Genomic DNA, 15,624 nt, shown 5'->3' on the forward strand with positions numbered 1-15,624 from the left:
CATTTACCTTAGATTAGTATAAAACCATAGTTCCTTAACTGAAGCTACAAAACCATGGGCTAAACAACTTTGTGCCACAACACCTCTAAATGGTAAAAATCATGTGTGAAAAACTACCAAAAATAGATTCAACATAAACTATCCAATTTTTTTGGGGGAAATACCCTCAAACCCCTATGCAAGGGGGCCTCTACCCACCTTGTGACCCCCCCACTAAGCCCAACACAATGTACAACACATGGAGGTAGTTGTGCAAATAATTTAAGACATACCCAAAAATAACCTATGGGAAATAAATTCCTTTCGAAGTCATAATACAATGTGTACCATGCATTGATGCACGTAGGTGTGTCATTGACACCTTGTTCGTCATCAAGGTCCACATAGATCTTTGTAGAATTTTGGGGAGACCACCACTAGGCTTGGGTGAGTCCCTCTAAATGGTTACCTATAAGAAGTAAGTGTTTCTCTTTTGTCATCTCTAAGTAGGTTTGGAATTAGGCAGCGAGGCAACAAATCTAGGAATCTATAACTTCTACATGCACTTGTTTCCATATTTACGTAAATTTTGGTGTCTATAGAGAAGGTGGATATGGAAGCTTTAGGTTGAAGTCTAGCCATGTGAAGGTGAGAGCACTAGCCAATTTTTGTACCATTATATGTAGATTAGGTTCTTCATCCTCAAAGGAATGATTGCCATGAGGAACTACTGAGAGAGAAATAATGTGTCATATGAGATATATAGAGGTGTATGGAAACCTTAGGTTATGGATCTGGTCAGGTGTTGATAGTGATGGACCTGCCAACATTCAAAGGGGTCTCCCCAATATGTGGTCCCAATTAGACCTCACTATTTGGGATAGGAGCCCCATACATAATACAACTTGTTTATCGTTTTCTTAAAGTTTTTCCTCGGATCTATCTATTAGCAAGAGAGAGGAATGCATATGTGCCTTCGAAAAGAAATTGAGTGTGCCTGGTGAGTGTTTGGTTGTAGGTGTGTTTAGGTTCTTCCACTATGAAGAGGAAAATAAAATGATCCTCTAAGAGAGATGTAGTACTACCACTCTAGTAGAAACACACATAAACAGGGGAGGTTCCTCTAACATCCAGCTAAATAGTCCACAAAGATTTGATGGTCATCGCAACCATTACAACACATTCTCAATATGATAAGCACTAGAATAAGTGAAATAGTTCAACTAATTTAGTCAGGGAAAATTTTAAGAATGGAAAATTATCTTGAAGTTTAAAATCATTCACAAATCTCACTAGTCCTTAATATGCAAACTATAAAATGTGTATTAATGTATTTTTATAATTATTCAAATTTATAATGATTTTATATATACTCTCTATATAATGTTGGTGATTTTTAAGGTAAAATAATTTTATATTGTAAAGTTTTGGCGAATCATTTTTATAAAAAATGGAAATTAACAAATCATTTTTGTTGGAAAAATCATGGAAAATTAGCCCACTTGCAAATATTAGCCCCTAAAATTTTCCATGACTTTAGTACAGGTGAAAAAAAACATGAATTATAAACATTCACAGAACAATCTTACAAATATTCATAATCAATGCATGAAGAACGTGATTTCCATTGGGCTTCATATATTAAGTAAAATTCCCACGACACATATATACAACGAACACCACTCACTCTAATAGTGGAGCATTAGAGCCACTACTTTCTCCCCAAAAGAGCTAACTTGCCTCTATGATGCCTTGTGGGAGGAGCCAAGGTGAAAATTCATTTGCTTGTACAATGAGGGTGTATATATAACTAATGGGGTGATCCTTCCCCCCCCTTGTGACTCTTTGACTACCCTCATGATTGTTTGACATCCCTATGACTTTTCGAATTTTACATCTCTTCATATTTTGTACATGTCCTTTGGACTTCCACATTACAATACATTTTTGAGTAAGAATTTTATATAATCCATAAAATTATGTGGCATATGATGACTCATGACATGAAACTGATGAGATTGAAATGTCAATCCATTCTTGTTTCTTGTTGTTGTATGTATTCCTGAGAATGATCTATTTTCGACCTCCATGTGGCTTATAGGTGAGGATTCTTCAAATTTATTAGGTCTTGAGCTTCGATTGAAAACTAATATCCCTTTGCTTTATCCCGATCGATCAACTTGCACCTTCAACTACAAATGTGTCTTCTAGCATGTTCTCCTTCTCCATTTCCTTCTTCATAATCCTGTCATAGTATGGTAAAGTACTTGCATCTGCAATTAATTCATGAGAATATGACATCAGTTTCGATAAACCCCTAGTCTAAGATGTTGCATGACAATCCACTGACTGAGCTAGAACTGAGTGGTAGGCTAAGGGAGAGGCTCAGTAACTACACAACTGCACAGCTCAGGCAGTTGAAGGTCAGGTCTGAGCTTTGAAACTGTGCAATGTGGATTTCAAGATGGACTGGGCATGAAGATTACAAAACTAGGGAGCGCACGGAGCTAGGATGAGGGCTTGATTACTGAAGTTTCCCACTGCGCAACGTTGGAAGGACAAGGATGTTGAAAATGTAGCAAGAAAATTCTCAATTTGATTTTTACCATAATTAAATTGAGGAAATTCAAATTTATATATCAGGAGACAACTTGGAGGAGTTAACTAAGGTGACGTGGCACTTGTCACTATGTTAAGAGCACTTAATTTGAGTTAATGAGTTGAGGTTCAATTTAATTGTGTTGACTCCTAAAAAATAGGAGTATAGCTTAGTGAATTAAAGTTAGGGACATTAAGTTGAGTTGTGTGCAATGGTTTCCTAAATTTTAGGAGCCTAGGTTGAGTTAATTTCATTTGTAGCAATTTAATTCAATTAAATTGAGTTATGGTCAATTAAACTAGTTCTAACTGTTGGAGGAAATAGTGGAAGTGGAACTTCAACCACACTACCTGATCAACCAGATAATTGATAAATCAACCTAAATTAACTCATGCATGTAGAGAATTCGAGTTACCCATTTGATATTGCAGTTGAAGGGAAGTGTACTATTAGATGTAAACTATTCCAAGTTGTACAATTGGTACATGTAGTCAAAGAATTGAACTAAAAGAACTGTGCAATCCAATGGAGGAAAATTTCTATTAAATAGGGGCCTAATTCCTCAACGAACAATGCAAGGAAATAGGAGCCTAGAGGCTCGAAAGTTTGGCTAAGTATTGGCCAAGGTCATTTTTTCATGTAGAGGATAGAAGATACAGGTGTAGGTTGAGCTCAAGCTTGAGAAAATCATATTGTATTCATCCAAACTCTTTGATTAATGCAATACAAATAGTAAGGGGTTTTGAGAAGTTGCTTTCCCCTAGATAAATCTCTATATATGTGTGTTAAATCTTGATGCATGTTAATGATTTGTGTTCTCGATCATGAATTTAATTCTACAAATCAGTAGAGTAGCTTCAAGTCTTACGATTTAGTAAATTTCATGAGAAGTTTTGAACCTACACATTAATTTCTACATGGTATCAGAGCTAGATTTGTAGAAATTTCTACATGTTATGAGAGCTAGGTTTGTAGACATTTCTACATGGTATCGGATCTAGATTCACATTACAAACCAGTCCTTAAAGTCGTCATGTACAATGATCATTGAAGAAATCATGAGCTACTAGAAGGTAGAGTTAGGGAGTCCTAGTTCAGGGCAGATCCAAAAGACCCTATGTGGAGATTTCTTAATGGAGCTAGAAGGCTTCTAATGGGAAGATCAGTGAACTAATGTTTAGTGACACAAAAAGGAGAAAGATATCCAGATGAACATTGAGTTTGGAGATGATGAAAGGTATAGTGCAATCAGGATCTATATTTTCACCTTTCACAGGGAGTCGAGCTCCCCTCTCAGAATCAAGGATGTCATGTTTGTTCTGGGTCTAAAGAAGAATCTTATCTCTATTGCAGTTTTGGAAGATCATGGCTATAATGTGATCTTCAATAAAGGAAAGGAATTCCCAAGATAGTTGAAGCAGGATTAAGGTTTGAGTCAAGAAACTATATGCACTTTAGGTAGAAGATGCATGCAAACTCTTGAGGAGCAAGGGAAATTTGATGGCTGAGAGGGAGCATGTTAGACCTCTCAACATGTAGCCTCAAAAGAAGCCTCAAGAATATGTGGAGCAACCAAAAATGGAGAAACATACATGAGCTGGAGTGGATACATATACTCAACTAGAGACCTCCAGTAGGGGGAGAGTTTGAGCTAAGTGGGTAGAGGGAACACATGCAACTATACCTCCATGAGCCAGGTGGAGCAATGTAGACCCTTAGTCGAAGAAAGCATAAATTTGAGCAAGGTCCATTCAAGTGTGTTTGTCTCATGGATCATTACCCTTGCTACAAGGACCGATAATATTCAGTAGTAGGAGGATAAATGTTAGTTAGATACTGAGGAGTGTAGAGGAGTGTTGACAACAGAGTAGGAGACTCAATAATTGATTCAACATCAACCCAGTTTTCTTAGATAGTTGTAGACACAATTGATTCATTATTTTTTTGGATGCTTATAAGTTGCAAGTGTTGTAGGAGCAGCAAGACCAATGGGAGGTATTTCATGCAGTACATTCGAAAGGTGCTAGATCGGGGTAGTTAAGAATCCCTTTCTCGCTGAGAGGGAGTGTTGAAAATGAACCAAGAAACGTCTTAATTTGATTTCTGCCTTAATTAAATTAAGGAATATTGAAATTCCATATCAGCAAAAAACTTGGAGGAGTTAAATGAGGTGACATGTCACTTTTCACTCAGTTAAGAACACTCAATTCGAGTTAATGAGTTGAGGTTCAGTTTACTTATGTTTATTCCTAAAAAATAGGAGTCTAGATCAGTTAATTCGAGTTAGGGGCATGAATTTCAGTTGTGTGCAGTGGGTTCCTAAATTTTAGGAGCCTAGGTTGAGTTAATTTCAGTTGTAGCAATTTAATTTAGTTAAATTGAGTTATGGTTAGTTAAACTAGTTCTAACTGTTGGAGGAACTAGTGGAAGGTCAAGTTGTGGAAGTGGAACTTCAACCACACTAAGTGATCAACCAGATAACTAATAAATCATCCTAAATTAACTCATGCATGAAAATAATTTGAGTTACCCAGTTGATATTGAAGTTCAAGGGAAACATACTATCATTTGTAAATTATTCCAAGTTGTACCACTGGTGCATGCAGTCAGAGAATTGGCCTAAAGGAATTGTGCAATCAAATGTAGGAAAATTCCTATTAAATAGGGGCCTAATTCCTCAAGTAACAATGCAATGAAATAGGAGTTTGGGGACTTGAAATTTTAGCTAAGTATTGGCCAAGGTCAGTCAGTTAGGTAGAGGATAGAAGATACAGGCGCAGGTTGAGCTCAAGCTTGAGCAGAGCATATTGTATTCATCCATATTCTTTGATTAATTCAATACAGATAGCAAGGGGTTTTGAGCATTTTATTTCAGCTAGATAAATCTATGTATATGTGTGTTAAATATTGATGCATGTTAATGATTTGTGTTCTCGATCGTGAATTTACTTTCGCAAATGTACTAGCTTCAAGTCTTGTGATTTAGTAAATTTCATGAGAAGTTTTGAATCTACACATTAATTTCTACAAGGTAGGTGAGGTGATTGTGAAATTGGGTAGTTCAAGAGCTCAAGGGATATTCTTGAAGGCTGAGACTGTACAATATGCAGTTCAAGCCTGGCTAGAGGGTAGGATTGCATAGTTTTGGAGCTAAGGGGTTGGAATTGAGCACTAATATTGCGCAGTGCACAGTTATGGGAGGCAGGAACTATGAATTTCACAATGCCAAGAGGTAGGGTTGCTTCTTGAGGGATGAGACTGTGCAATGTGGAGTTCGGGAGGGCTAGATGAGGTTAAGTTGTTCGATCGGGAAGTTTTCCAAATTTGACTTAGTGTGGGAATCATGAAGCTGATGTGAACAATGATAAGACTTTATTGTGATCACGCATTTAGAACACTTGATGACACAACATAGATCATCTAGGACACATGACCAACATACTTCCCTTAGTGTGACAATTGTGAGATGACTTATGCCAAGTGCGACACCAACGATACAATTTACGACAACTGTGATGAAACTTGTGCAACAGTGCTTGAAACTTTGGTAATGAGTGTGAAGCCTATTTACATGGTAATACCAACCCATTTACACAAAGATTACCCCTTGAAACCACCAAAACTAGATTTTGTGTGATGTGCAAAATATAACATACAAAAACATGACACTTTGATTTTCTTGCAAGTGGGACCAAAATTCTTAGAGAAAACACATGCAATGAGTCTTAATGTTTGCGAGGACAGTATTAACGATGAAGGTAGGCTCCATAATTTGGGTATAGGACAAAATTTTGGAGGGTGTTGTAGGAGCGAAAACACTTGGCGATACACTGGTAGGATTCTAGGTTCTCTGTCTAGGTTGATTCTTTTGAGTAGGGTCTAGTTCTTTGGGGAGTATTGATTCACCATGTAGATCACTTTTGTTGCCCCACTTACCCCTTGAGTAAACATAGTCCCCTTTGTCCCTTCTCGACTGAACACAAACATAATATCAAAAATATTGCAATGTTTTGAATCAAGAAAGGGTAATATGGTGTGTGAGCTTTAGATTTTTAGATTATGGATTTTCATATTTTTATGTTTCTCCACTGCCAGTAGGCTTGGATAATACTCCAACGAAGTTACTACAGGAACAAAAACGTTGCCCTTCTTCCAGCTGCTATGGGGTAAAATGCACGGTGTATGTAAGATGAAAACTACCCTCAAAGGCCTTCCCGGGACCTTCGACAGACTGTAAGATTATCTACAAAAGATACCAAGTTACACACATGTTCATCTGTCAAACATAAATTGAAAAGGTATGGAAAGAAGATCACCTTTAGCTCCTTCTAGATTTGTTTGGAGATCTCTATGCGGCAAGAAGAACTCCTTCAAGGTTGGCTCCAAGACAATTCCTACACAAAGGACAAGGTAAACAAATCACAACATACGCTCTTGAAAAGTAATTTAAGAATGCACAATAAACATATATTAGTATATAACTTAACTACTCATCTCGACAAGCATTAGAATGAACAAATAAATGAACAACATTACTGATACTATTGAGTAGGGAACACAACTACAGTTCTATATTTATAGTGGAAGAGTGATTACAACCATCCACTTGTATCAGCCTTCCCTTGCCCCTTCTTCCTCTCTCTCTCTCCCTATTTCAGCTCACTTCTTCAAGTGTATGACAATTTCACAACAACTCAATGGGCTATCCTTCCAAATGCTCTGACCCTTTTACAATGGCCCTCTCGCTGCTTATGTAGCAATCGAATTAGGGTTGCCAAGCTTCTCCTAGAGTTCATTAGGGAAAAAGCCATGAACCTTCCCTGTTTTCAAGCTTTTTCCCATTTGCCTTCATTCTTAGATTGGAATTTCTCCAAATATTTCGATTTTTGGAGTTTCCTTGTTTTTCTTGAGAAAAATTAGGGACAAATATCTAGATATTTGTGAGTAGATTCGTTGGCTTAACCCACTAAACTTCCCTTAGGTTCACTAATGCTCCCCATGGTCTAACAACTTGAGTTAGCAGGGTGACTAACGCTCCTCTATGCTTGGTAACAAGCTTTATAAAGCAGGTTAGCAATGTGCAGAGAGCATTAGTGTGGAATCAAGGCCTGCAATTGTGGTCTTTGCTTTAGTCATCCTATCTTTCACCTCTGAGTTGAAAAGGAGGTCATTTTGTCCGATAACAGATGCCCCCTAAAGTATGAGATCAGAGATAAAGACGATGGCCGAAATACTTTACGAAAATTGTAATTTTCGGTCAAAATTTTGTAGAGAGAGAGAGAAGTTTCGGGTGGCTAGGAAAACCTGATACAACACATACATATATAAACTGCTAAAATCATGTCCTGAGTTGGGCATTCCCATGCTCAGTAGCTATGTCAGAGTAATTTTCTCTTCTGAGATATAACAATGCTAGCCACCGAAAAGCACAGAGCAGATCCAGTGTCATAATAGATCATACTGAAATAGTTGTCTCCAAAGAACAATATCCGCAGCTTGGGAGAGGAAACAAGGTTGAATGATGCAAGCCTCTACCCAATGTCTTGATTTCCGCTTCACTGAACAACATAGATCGGTACATGTGATAAGATGTGTTGAAGTTGAACATGCACAAAATCATATGATTACCAATCAATAATGGAGACTGTTAATAGATGCGAGGAAGGCCACCGATAATGGTGATGGTCTCCAAGATGCACAACACAAACTAGTGAGTGTGAAAGATTTATTTGTCGTCGAACACTCATAGAATCACTTAACAGGAGCCAATAATGAAAACCTGTGATCAAACACAAGGTAACCTACCAGTAATGTCTGCAAGTACCAAGGAACTGAATGTGTTTCTGGGTTATCTTCCTAGATAGAGTGTTGAAGTCGATAGGAAGAAACCTGTCGAAAGGTAGGCCATGACATGTCCTACATTAGTCGAGACAAAACCTGACAAGAATGATTTTGTTTTTTGAGGAATCTTTTGAGCATTTGGGTCTAAACAACAGAGGGCATGATGAAAGAATATGTATGATCAATTGATAAAGGAAACAAATGGGGACCCTTGAACAATAGAAGGCATGACAATGGTTTTAACCATAAAGCACTAGACTCATGAACACTACAGAGTGTTAAGATACGAAGATGTAATCACATCAGGGTATATAGGATAAAACTCGTAGGTTGGTAGGGTTCATATTGAGAGGCTATCAAAATGCAGGTTTATCTGAGGGAGTTCCATCTTCAAGGGAACGATTGCTACCAAACCATGCTTTCAAATACATAATACAGTTGTATTGTCCACTTTCCCCATCTGATTTTTTAATGAGTCCAGATAGGTAAACTCATCGATATTTTCATGTTTAAAGAGTCTGAAAAGGATTGCAAAAAGAATGACTCTTTATCTTGTCTGTGTAATTTAAAGAGTCTAGACTAGACAGCTCAGTGGTCTTTTCATATTTAGAGAGTCTGAAAAGATCGTAAAGAGAGACTCCATGGTGGTCCCTTCGTCATAGTTATTAACTGGGTACGACAAAAGGTTAATAGTATACCTAGATTAGTTACTTTTCCATATTTTAATCTATTGAACCCGGATAAAGAGAAACCTTTTTCCGATGTCGACCTCATTTTGTTACGAGTATGAGGCAATGGACTAAACTTGTGTTTTGTCATGGATTTTTAATGAGACCAGTAACAAAACTTGGGGTTTTTCAGTTTAACGAGTGAGAAAAGTACCTAAAAGAATGCTCGAGTCATCTTTAGCAAGTTTAACGAGCAGAAAGACATAGCTCGGGTCATCCTTAGCAAGTTTAATGAGCAGCAAGACATAGCTCGAGATTTTTTCAGTTTAAAGAGCGAGAAAAAAGTGCCTAAAAAGAATGCTCCTTTGGTCTTTTTCTGTTTATGAGCTGGAAAAAGATCAAAAAAGAGCTGCTCAGAGCATCATTACATGTGTTTAACAAGTGTAATGATGAAAACTCGGAGATGTTTATTATTTTTTAAAGAGAAATAAAATATCACAAAAGGTGTTCTCACCATCGCCGCAAAGATTTAATGAACTTAACGATGAAAACTCGGAGATGTTTATATTTTTTAAAGAGCAATAAAATATCCCTAAAAAGGCTCTATTGATCACGGTATATGTTTAACGAGCCCCACGACAAAAAACTCAGAAATGTTTATATTTTTTAAAGAGCAATAAAATATCTCCAAAAATGCTCTAATGAGAATTGCATGTAACTTTTAATGTTTTTCATTCCTGAAAGTACTTTCATCAAAAGTGGCAAAAAGTATAAAAAAGCAGCAATTCCTATTATCTGGGTTCATGCATGATAAAAAATCATGGAGAATGGACTACTTCCTCTTTAATTATTTTCAAAAGGTCATGTCTCTCAAATTTATATAAGGAGATGCTTTGAGCTTTCACATGCATCATTTTCACTATTTTGAAGTTTGTGAGAGCTTGTTGGAGCTAAAGAGGAGCAGATTTTCCGTGGCCCATTGCAGGAGATCTGAGCAACCATTCAACATGCCTTCAATCCCAGGTGAGATCTAAAACCTTGCTCTATGCCTCACTAAACCTTTCTTAACAATTTTATTGGTGGAATTTTGCAGATCTAAGGTTCCTCAAAGCCTTATTTGTGCACTAACGCCCTCCAGATGGGCAGTAGGGAGCGTTAAACGCTCTGTACGAGCTACTGGAGGGAATTAATCCTCCCTGTGTAGCACTAAGGGTAGTGTTAGGACTGTAGGGCGCAGTTAAAACCCTCATGCATGGATTTCTTAAGTGATTTTCCCCCATTTTAACTATTTTTAGGGTTATTTTGTGCAGGTTTTGAGTTGAAATGACTCACCTATGGAGAGAATAGGCCCATGACAATGAGGAATTGCTGATGTAAAATAATCCAGCATTAATACTTGCATTTTTCCACTGCAGTTTATTGAAGTATGCAAAGCTAGAGCTAATGAAAGGACAGGAGGATTTACTGAGATGGATCATACAACGCTGGGATGAACATGAGAAAGTGTTCAGGATTGGAGATCAGGTGCTGGCGGTTAACCGGGATGACATTTACTTTTTGACTAGTTTTTCATGCCATGGGGCACAAGCAAACCTCATCGGTGGCAGGTCAGATCCACAATCTACTTCAGAGCTGGTACAAATCTACTGCATCCCTGAGAGTGGACTAGTTAGCAACAGAGTCCCTATAGAGAGGATTCGATCTCGGTCTATGAGGGAAGTTTAATGGTTTATTGTGTGGTTGGCGGGTTCAAAAAGTCCCCACGTAGCAACAAAGGCCCAACTGTTGCTTGCAATTGACTGTGTCCAGCAATAGATGTTCAACTAGTGTGATGCAGTGCCTCGCCAGTTGAAGGCAGAGTTGACAGCATGCAAGACCCGTACCCAACACAGTTTTGGTACGGTACCATCATAGTCTCATTTTTCCTTGAGAGGGTACCTGTCATGCACCCACAGATGAGCTTAGGTCCCTTTGATTTGAGGGAGCCATGGCAGGGTCGCTGGTCATCACTCGATCTTCACACAGGAGGAGGACCATTCCGGCACTTCTTTGATGAAGACTTCTTCCAGTGGCTTCGTAGCCAGATTGTGAATGTTGATGACTATGCCTATGAAGCCATGGACTTTACCTGCGACCAGACTTGATGCTACCGCTCGGGACCAACTGGGGTCCTCAAGGTGAGAATAATTTTGACAGTACTTTACGTATTTTCGCGCTTTTGAATGTATATGTAATGTTTTTTAAAGGTGAAATAAGAACTGACATGAAACTTTTATGCTTAACACAGATGTCGTGCTAGTACGACCTACAGGTGAACCTCACTATGTGCGATGAGGCGGCCAACTACTTGTTGGAGGGGGTGATGCCGATAGTCTCCACGAGGTTCTGAGGAACCTAGAGGGTTTAACTATGGGTGTCCCCCCTTCCTATGAGGGAGATTCCTGCTCATATGCAGTGGCACACCATTGGTGTACCTGAGTGGTTTCTAGTTCCTCTTCAGAGGGTAGCTAGTGTTGTTTTAGCTTTTCTAAAGCAATAGGCTCATTTTAGCAGGTGTTCTGGCATAGCCATATGAGTGCTTATAGTTGGGTTTTGAGCCATTTTGTACTTAAATCATCCAAGTTTTGGAATATTTTGATGTAAAAAACTGGATTTCGATCTATATATATATATACATCTATTTTTGGTATTTTGGTGGTGTAAATGTGTTTTAAATGTTTTTTGTAACAAATTTTTAACTTTAGTAAATGTTTTACTTCTCATGCATGCTGCTATAAAGAATGAGACAAATTCCAATCCAATTCATAGTTAGCTAACGAATCAGTGACTGTATTTAATTCTCGAGGAACATGCTCATATGTGATTATTTCAAATTGACGTTCCAAGAGTCGCACTCTTAGATAGTTATGTAACAAGCCTGGATTACGAACGTGATAATGGTTTGTCAATTGCATAACGACTAGCTAGGAGTCTAATGTGACCATCAGATTGGAGATGCCCCTTGATGAAGCTTCTGTGAGAAGCGAAACGATAGACATGTACTCGGCAATATTGTTGGTGGCGGTACCAAGAAAGACCCACCGAGAGCAAAATAGTTCTGACTCAGGTGTGTAGATGACCCAAGCAGCTAATGCAATGTTCCATGTGTGACGACTGGCACCATCTATGTATCCTACGTATGCTAAGGGCAACAAAGACATCTACATTGCGAGAAGAATGCATGAGACAAGTACTCCACTAAATAAAAAAACAATCCAATCACATCAAAAAAAGTAAGAAAAACTTATGAATACATAAAATTACAAAGCACATGCCCAATGCAATACTAGGCACAATACATTTTCAGATAGAGCCCATATGTGGGCTCCTTGAGTGGGATTTCGTCCCAATCCTGCAATTCATATGCCCCCGTGGGGAGGACTTTCATTATGACATAGGGACCTAACCAAATGGGTCGAAGCGTGCATGCCTCCAAGAGGTTATCTTTTGGATGATAGAGCGATACGAAGTCGCCCTCTTGGAAAGAACAAAACCTAACCTCTTTCGCAAATTGGGATTGTACCCGCTCCTTGTGAGCTGTGAGTGCCAAATTGGCATCTCAATGGGTTTTATCCAACTGTTTAAGGTATAGTAGGAGTTCTTCTTCAACAGTAGGGCCGAGCATGGGTTCAACGGTTATTTCTTGGGAAGGGATTGGCCACCCATTTCGTTTTTCCTCGTCGTAAAGTTGGATCTCATGCACGACAAATGACAGATTAATGTTAGGAATTTCCTCATGAGACCAAACAAAGTCATCATGGAATTCCTCCTATAGGCAGGTGGAGTTTGCAATTTCCTCAAGACTACAATTTGCTCGCATCTGGGTGTTTTCCGCAATGCCTGTCGTGACTGAAATATCTATGGGCAATGACCTGGAAGTGTCGCCCATGTTTCCTTTCAAATTCAAAGTCTGGATGATTGCATATGGTGAGGAAACAATTTTTGGTAAGTTAGAGGACAGGATTTCAAGAGGCATCATGTCTGAATCAGATATCGGGACACGATGGTGCCAATCCTCCCAATGTTGCTCTCTAAAACTCATAATTTCTTGAACGAATTCATCCGTAGGTATGAGTTGATTGAATGGATCTAAAGGAGGAGTGGTTATGGAAAGGGCGGTGGTACCGTTGGCGATAGCCAATATGACCATAGATGTGGATGCGGATTGAATGCCATGGTAGGCTGATTTAGTTGGTGACAGTAACATCTGGTCTCTGAATGTGTTAAGAATTGAAGGAGTCGTTAGGATCTAGGGATCGGTCAGTTCATGAGGAATTGATGAAAGCATATTGACCGATTGTGAAACCTAGGGCGACTGAAGAGGAAAACAACCGATAAGGGAAGAAGCCTGCAGTAGACCGGTACCGATAATGACATAACTATCAGTTCCACCTCCTACTAGGGGTATGAAGCCACTTGGTAATGGTGAATAATCGGGGGTGCAGAAAGACAACTGATCCACTGTAATGACCTTTCCATCCAATGGATGATATGAAAGATAGTGGATACGACAGCCGTCATGGCATATGTCCAACTACGACCCAGCAACAGATTATAGTCGAGTTTCTTGTCCACGACTTCTATGTCCACCGTTACTGTTTTCCCATACAATGTGATGGGAAAACTGGCTAGGTATCCTTTTGGGACAAAGGTGTGGCCGTCGAAAGCTTTAAGGGAGTTCGACGGCAGGGATAGGGTTGGGGAACCTAGGACGAGCCAACATGAAGCCGACATGATGTAGGTTGAAGCACCTTCGTCGATGACAGTTCAGTGTATACTTTTACCTTTCAAAGTGATATGCACTTGAAATGCAAGCTGGTGGGAAAGGGGAGGTTTACACTTGTCCATGTCGAAAATAGCAAGCATGGAATTCATAGGGTCAATACCCTTGATAGTTGAAAGCAAAGCTTTCCATTGGCTGGGGCATGTTTGTAATACTTCGAGTGCCGACATAGCCGACGGGGCTTGCACCAAATCCTCTATGATATTGTAGTGTTGGGCGGCACATGCAGATGTATTGTGCATTGTGTGTTGGAGTGCCCCTTTGGGGGGTTGAATTACAAAGTCCTCAATTGGCCTTTCGATATGCAAATCATTGGGCAGCGATGGGTTTTAACCTAAGGATGGTTCTTCTACCGGAGCGATAGGAGCTCCATAAGATTTGGCTCTTGTGGCGAGTTATATCATTTCAAATGTGTAAATAGTATAACTTCCTTCACCAGCTGAAGCATGTTGCGAACCATCGCTGCTGTTACAAGGAAAAGTGTCTACACAGAACTGCTTATCCCACTAAGGTGTGATAGCTACCTTAGAAACAAACAAAGTAAAGCTACTTTCGTTTTTCCTTTATGAAATATAGATGAGAGAAGAACAAAGAAGACCAACCTCTGTCTTGTGCTAATCTCCTAGTTCGATTCCTCTCTCTCTTGATAGTCTTTCGCTACTTTCTCCCTTGTACACTCAGCTTCACAGAGTACCTGTAAGATCACAGTAGCATAGCACTATACAAGAACATGGATCTATAATCATAAATAATCTAGGATCAGATGTAAATTGACCATACAAATGCATAAAACATAAATGACACAAGAGTATGGAGGAAAACTTGAATAGCTTTTATTGATAAACAAGAAAAGGCCAAGGGAGTTACAACCAGTTGTTCTGACCCAACATCATCCTCTCAGCACATAAGCCCCTCTTCACCTCATACAAAGCTTAGATCACCCAACACTCTGATGTTGTCTCAAGGAACCAACAGCAATTCCTTACAATATGCAAAATTCCAGCCTCTGGATCTCTAGGATGAGGGATCCATATATAGATATCTGTAAGGGAGATGAGTCAACTTGTGATTTGATTAGTGTCTTCCCTTTGATAGTTCTTGCTTCCACTTGGAGATTGATGATCTCTTACTCATCCTTGGTCGAATTCAGAGAGGCAAGTGTCACAGGAGAAGTTTCTGGAAGATTCCATGCCTCTCCACCTCGCAAAATGACACTGCCATTTGTCACTTCTTGCCCATCGCACCCCATAGAAGGGATTTTTGAAATGCAACGCACCCACACAGTGTATTTAGGTGAGATGCAATGCACTTTGCCTATGGAGCAGCTGAAATGATCCTGTTTTGACCAGTTCTGAGCAGTTTTTCATGGAGAACTTCTGGGAGAAGCTGTAATCAGTTGACCTTGTTCCTTTAGGGGTTAGAACAACACTTTTAGGGACTTAGGAGCCCTTGGTTTATGGAAATTTCATGCTTGGGGTTGTAGTGCCCAAAAATGTCTATAACAGCTGCCCCCTGGCGTGGGTTGCGGCTGGTTGGAAATGAGATTTTGTTGCTGTTGAGTAGGAAAAGGATTTCTAAGGACAACAGGTTCCTTACTAGAATCTATTTTGGTAAGGTAATTTGTGAATTCTTGAAGACATGGACAATGCTAGGTTACGTGGTCTTCAAGACAGAGTTTGCACGGATATCTAGTGCCTTTATCTTTTTCCTCATCA

The sequence above is a fragment of the Pinus tabuliformis genome, chromosome 7, assembly GCF_031772625.1.
Source record: "Pinus tabuliformis cultivar Carrire ecotype Pingquan chromosome 7, CPIR1, whole genome shotgun sequence".
NCBI lineage: Eukaryota > Viridiplantae > Streptophyta > Pinopsida > Pinales > Pinaceae > Pinus > Pinus tabuliformis.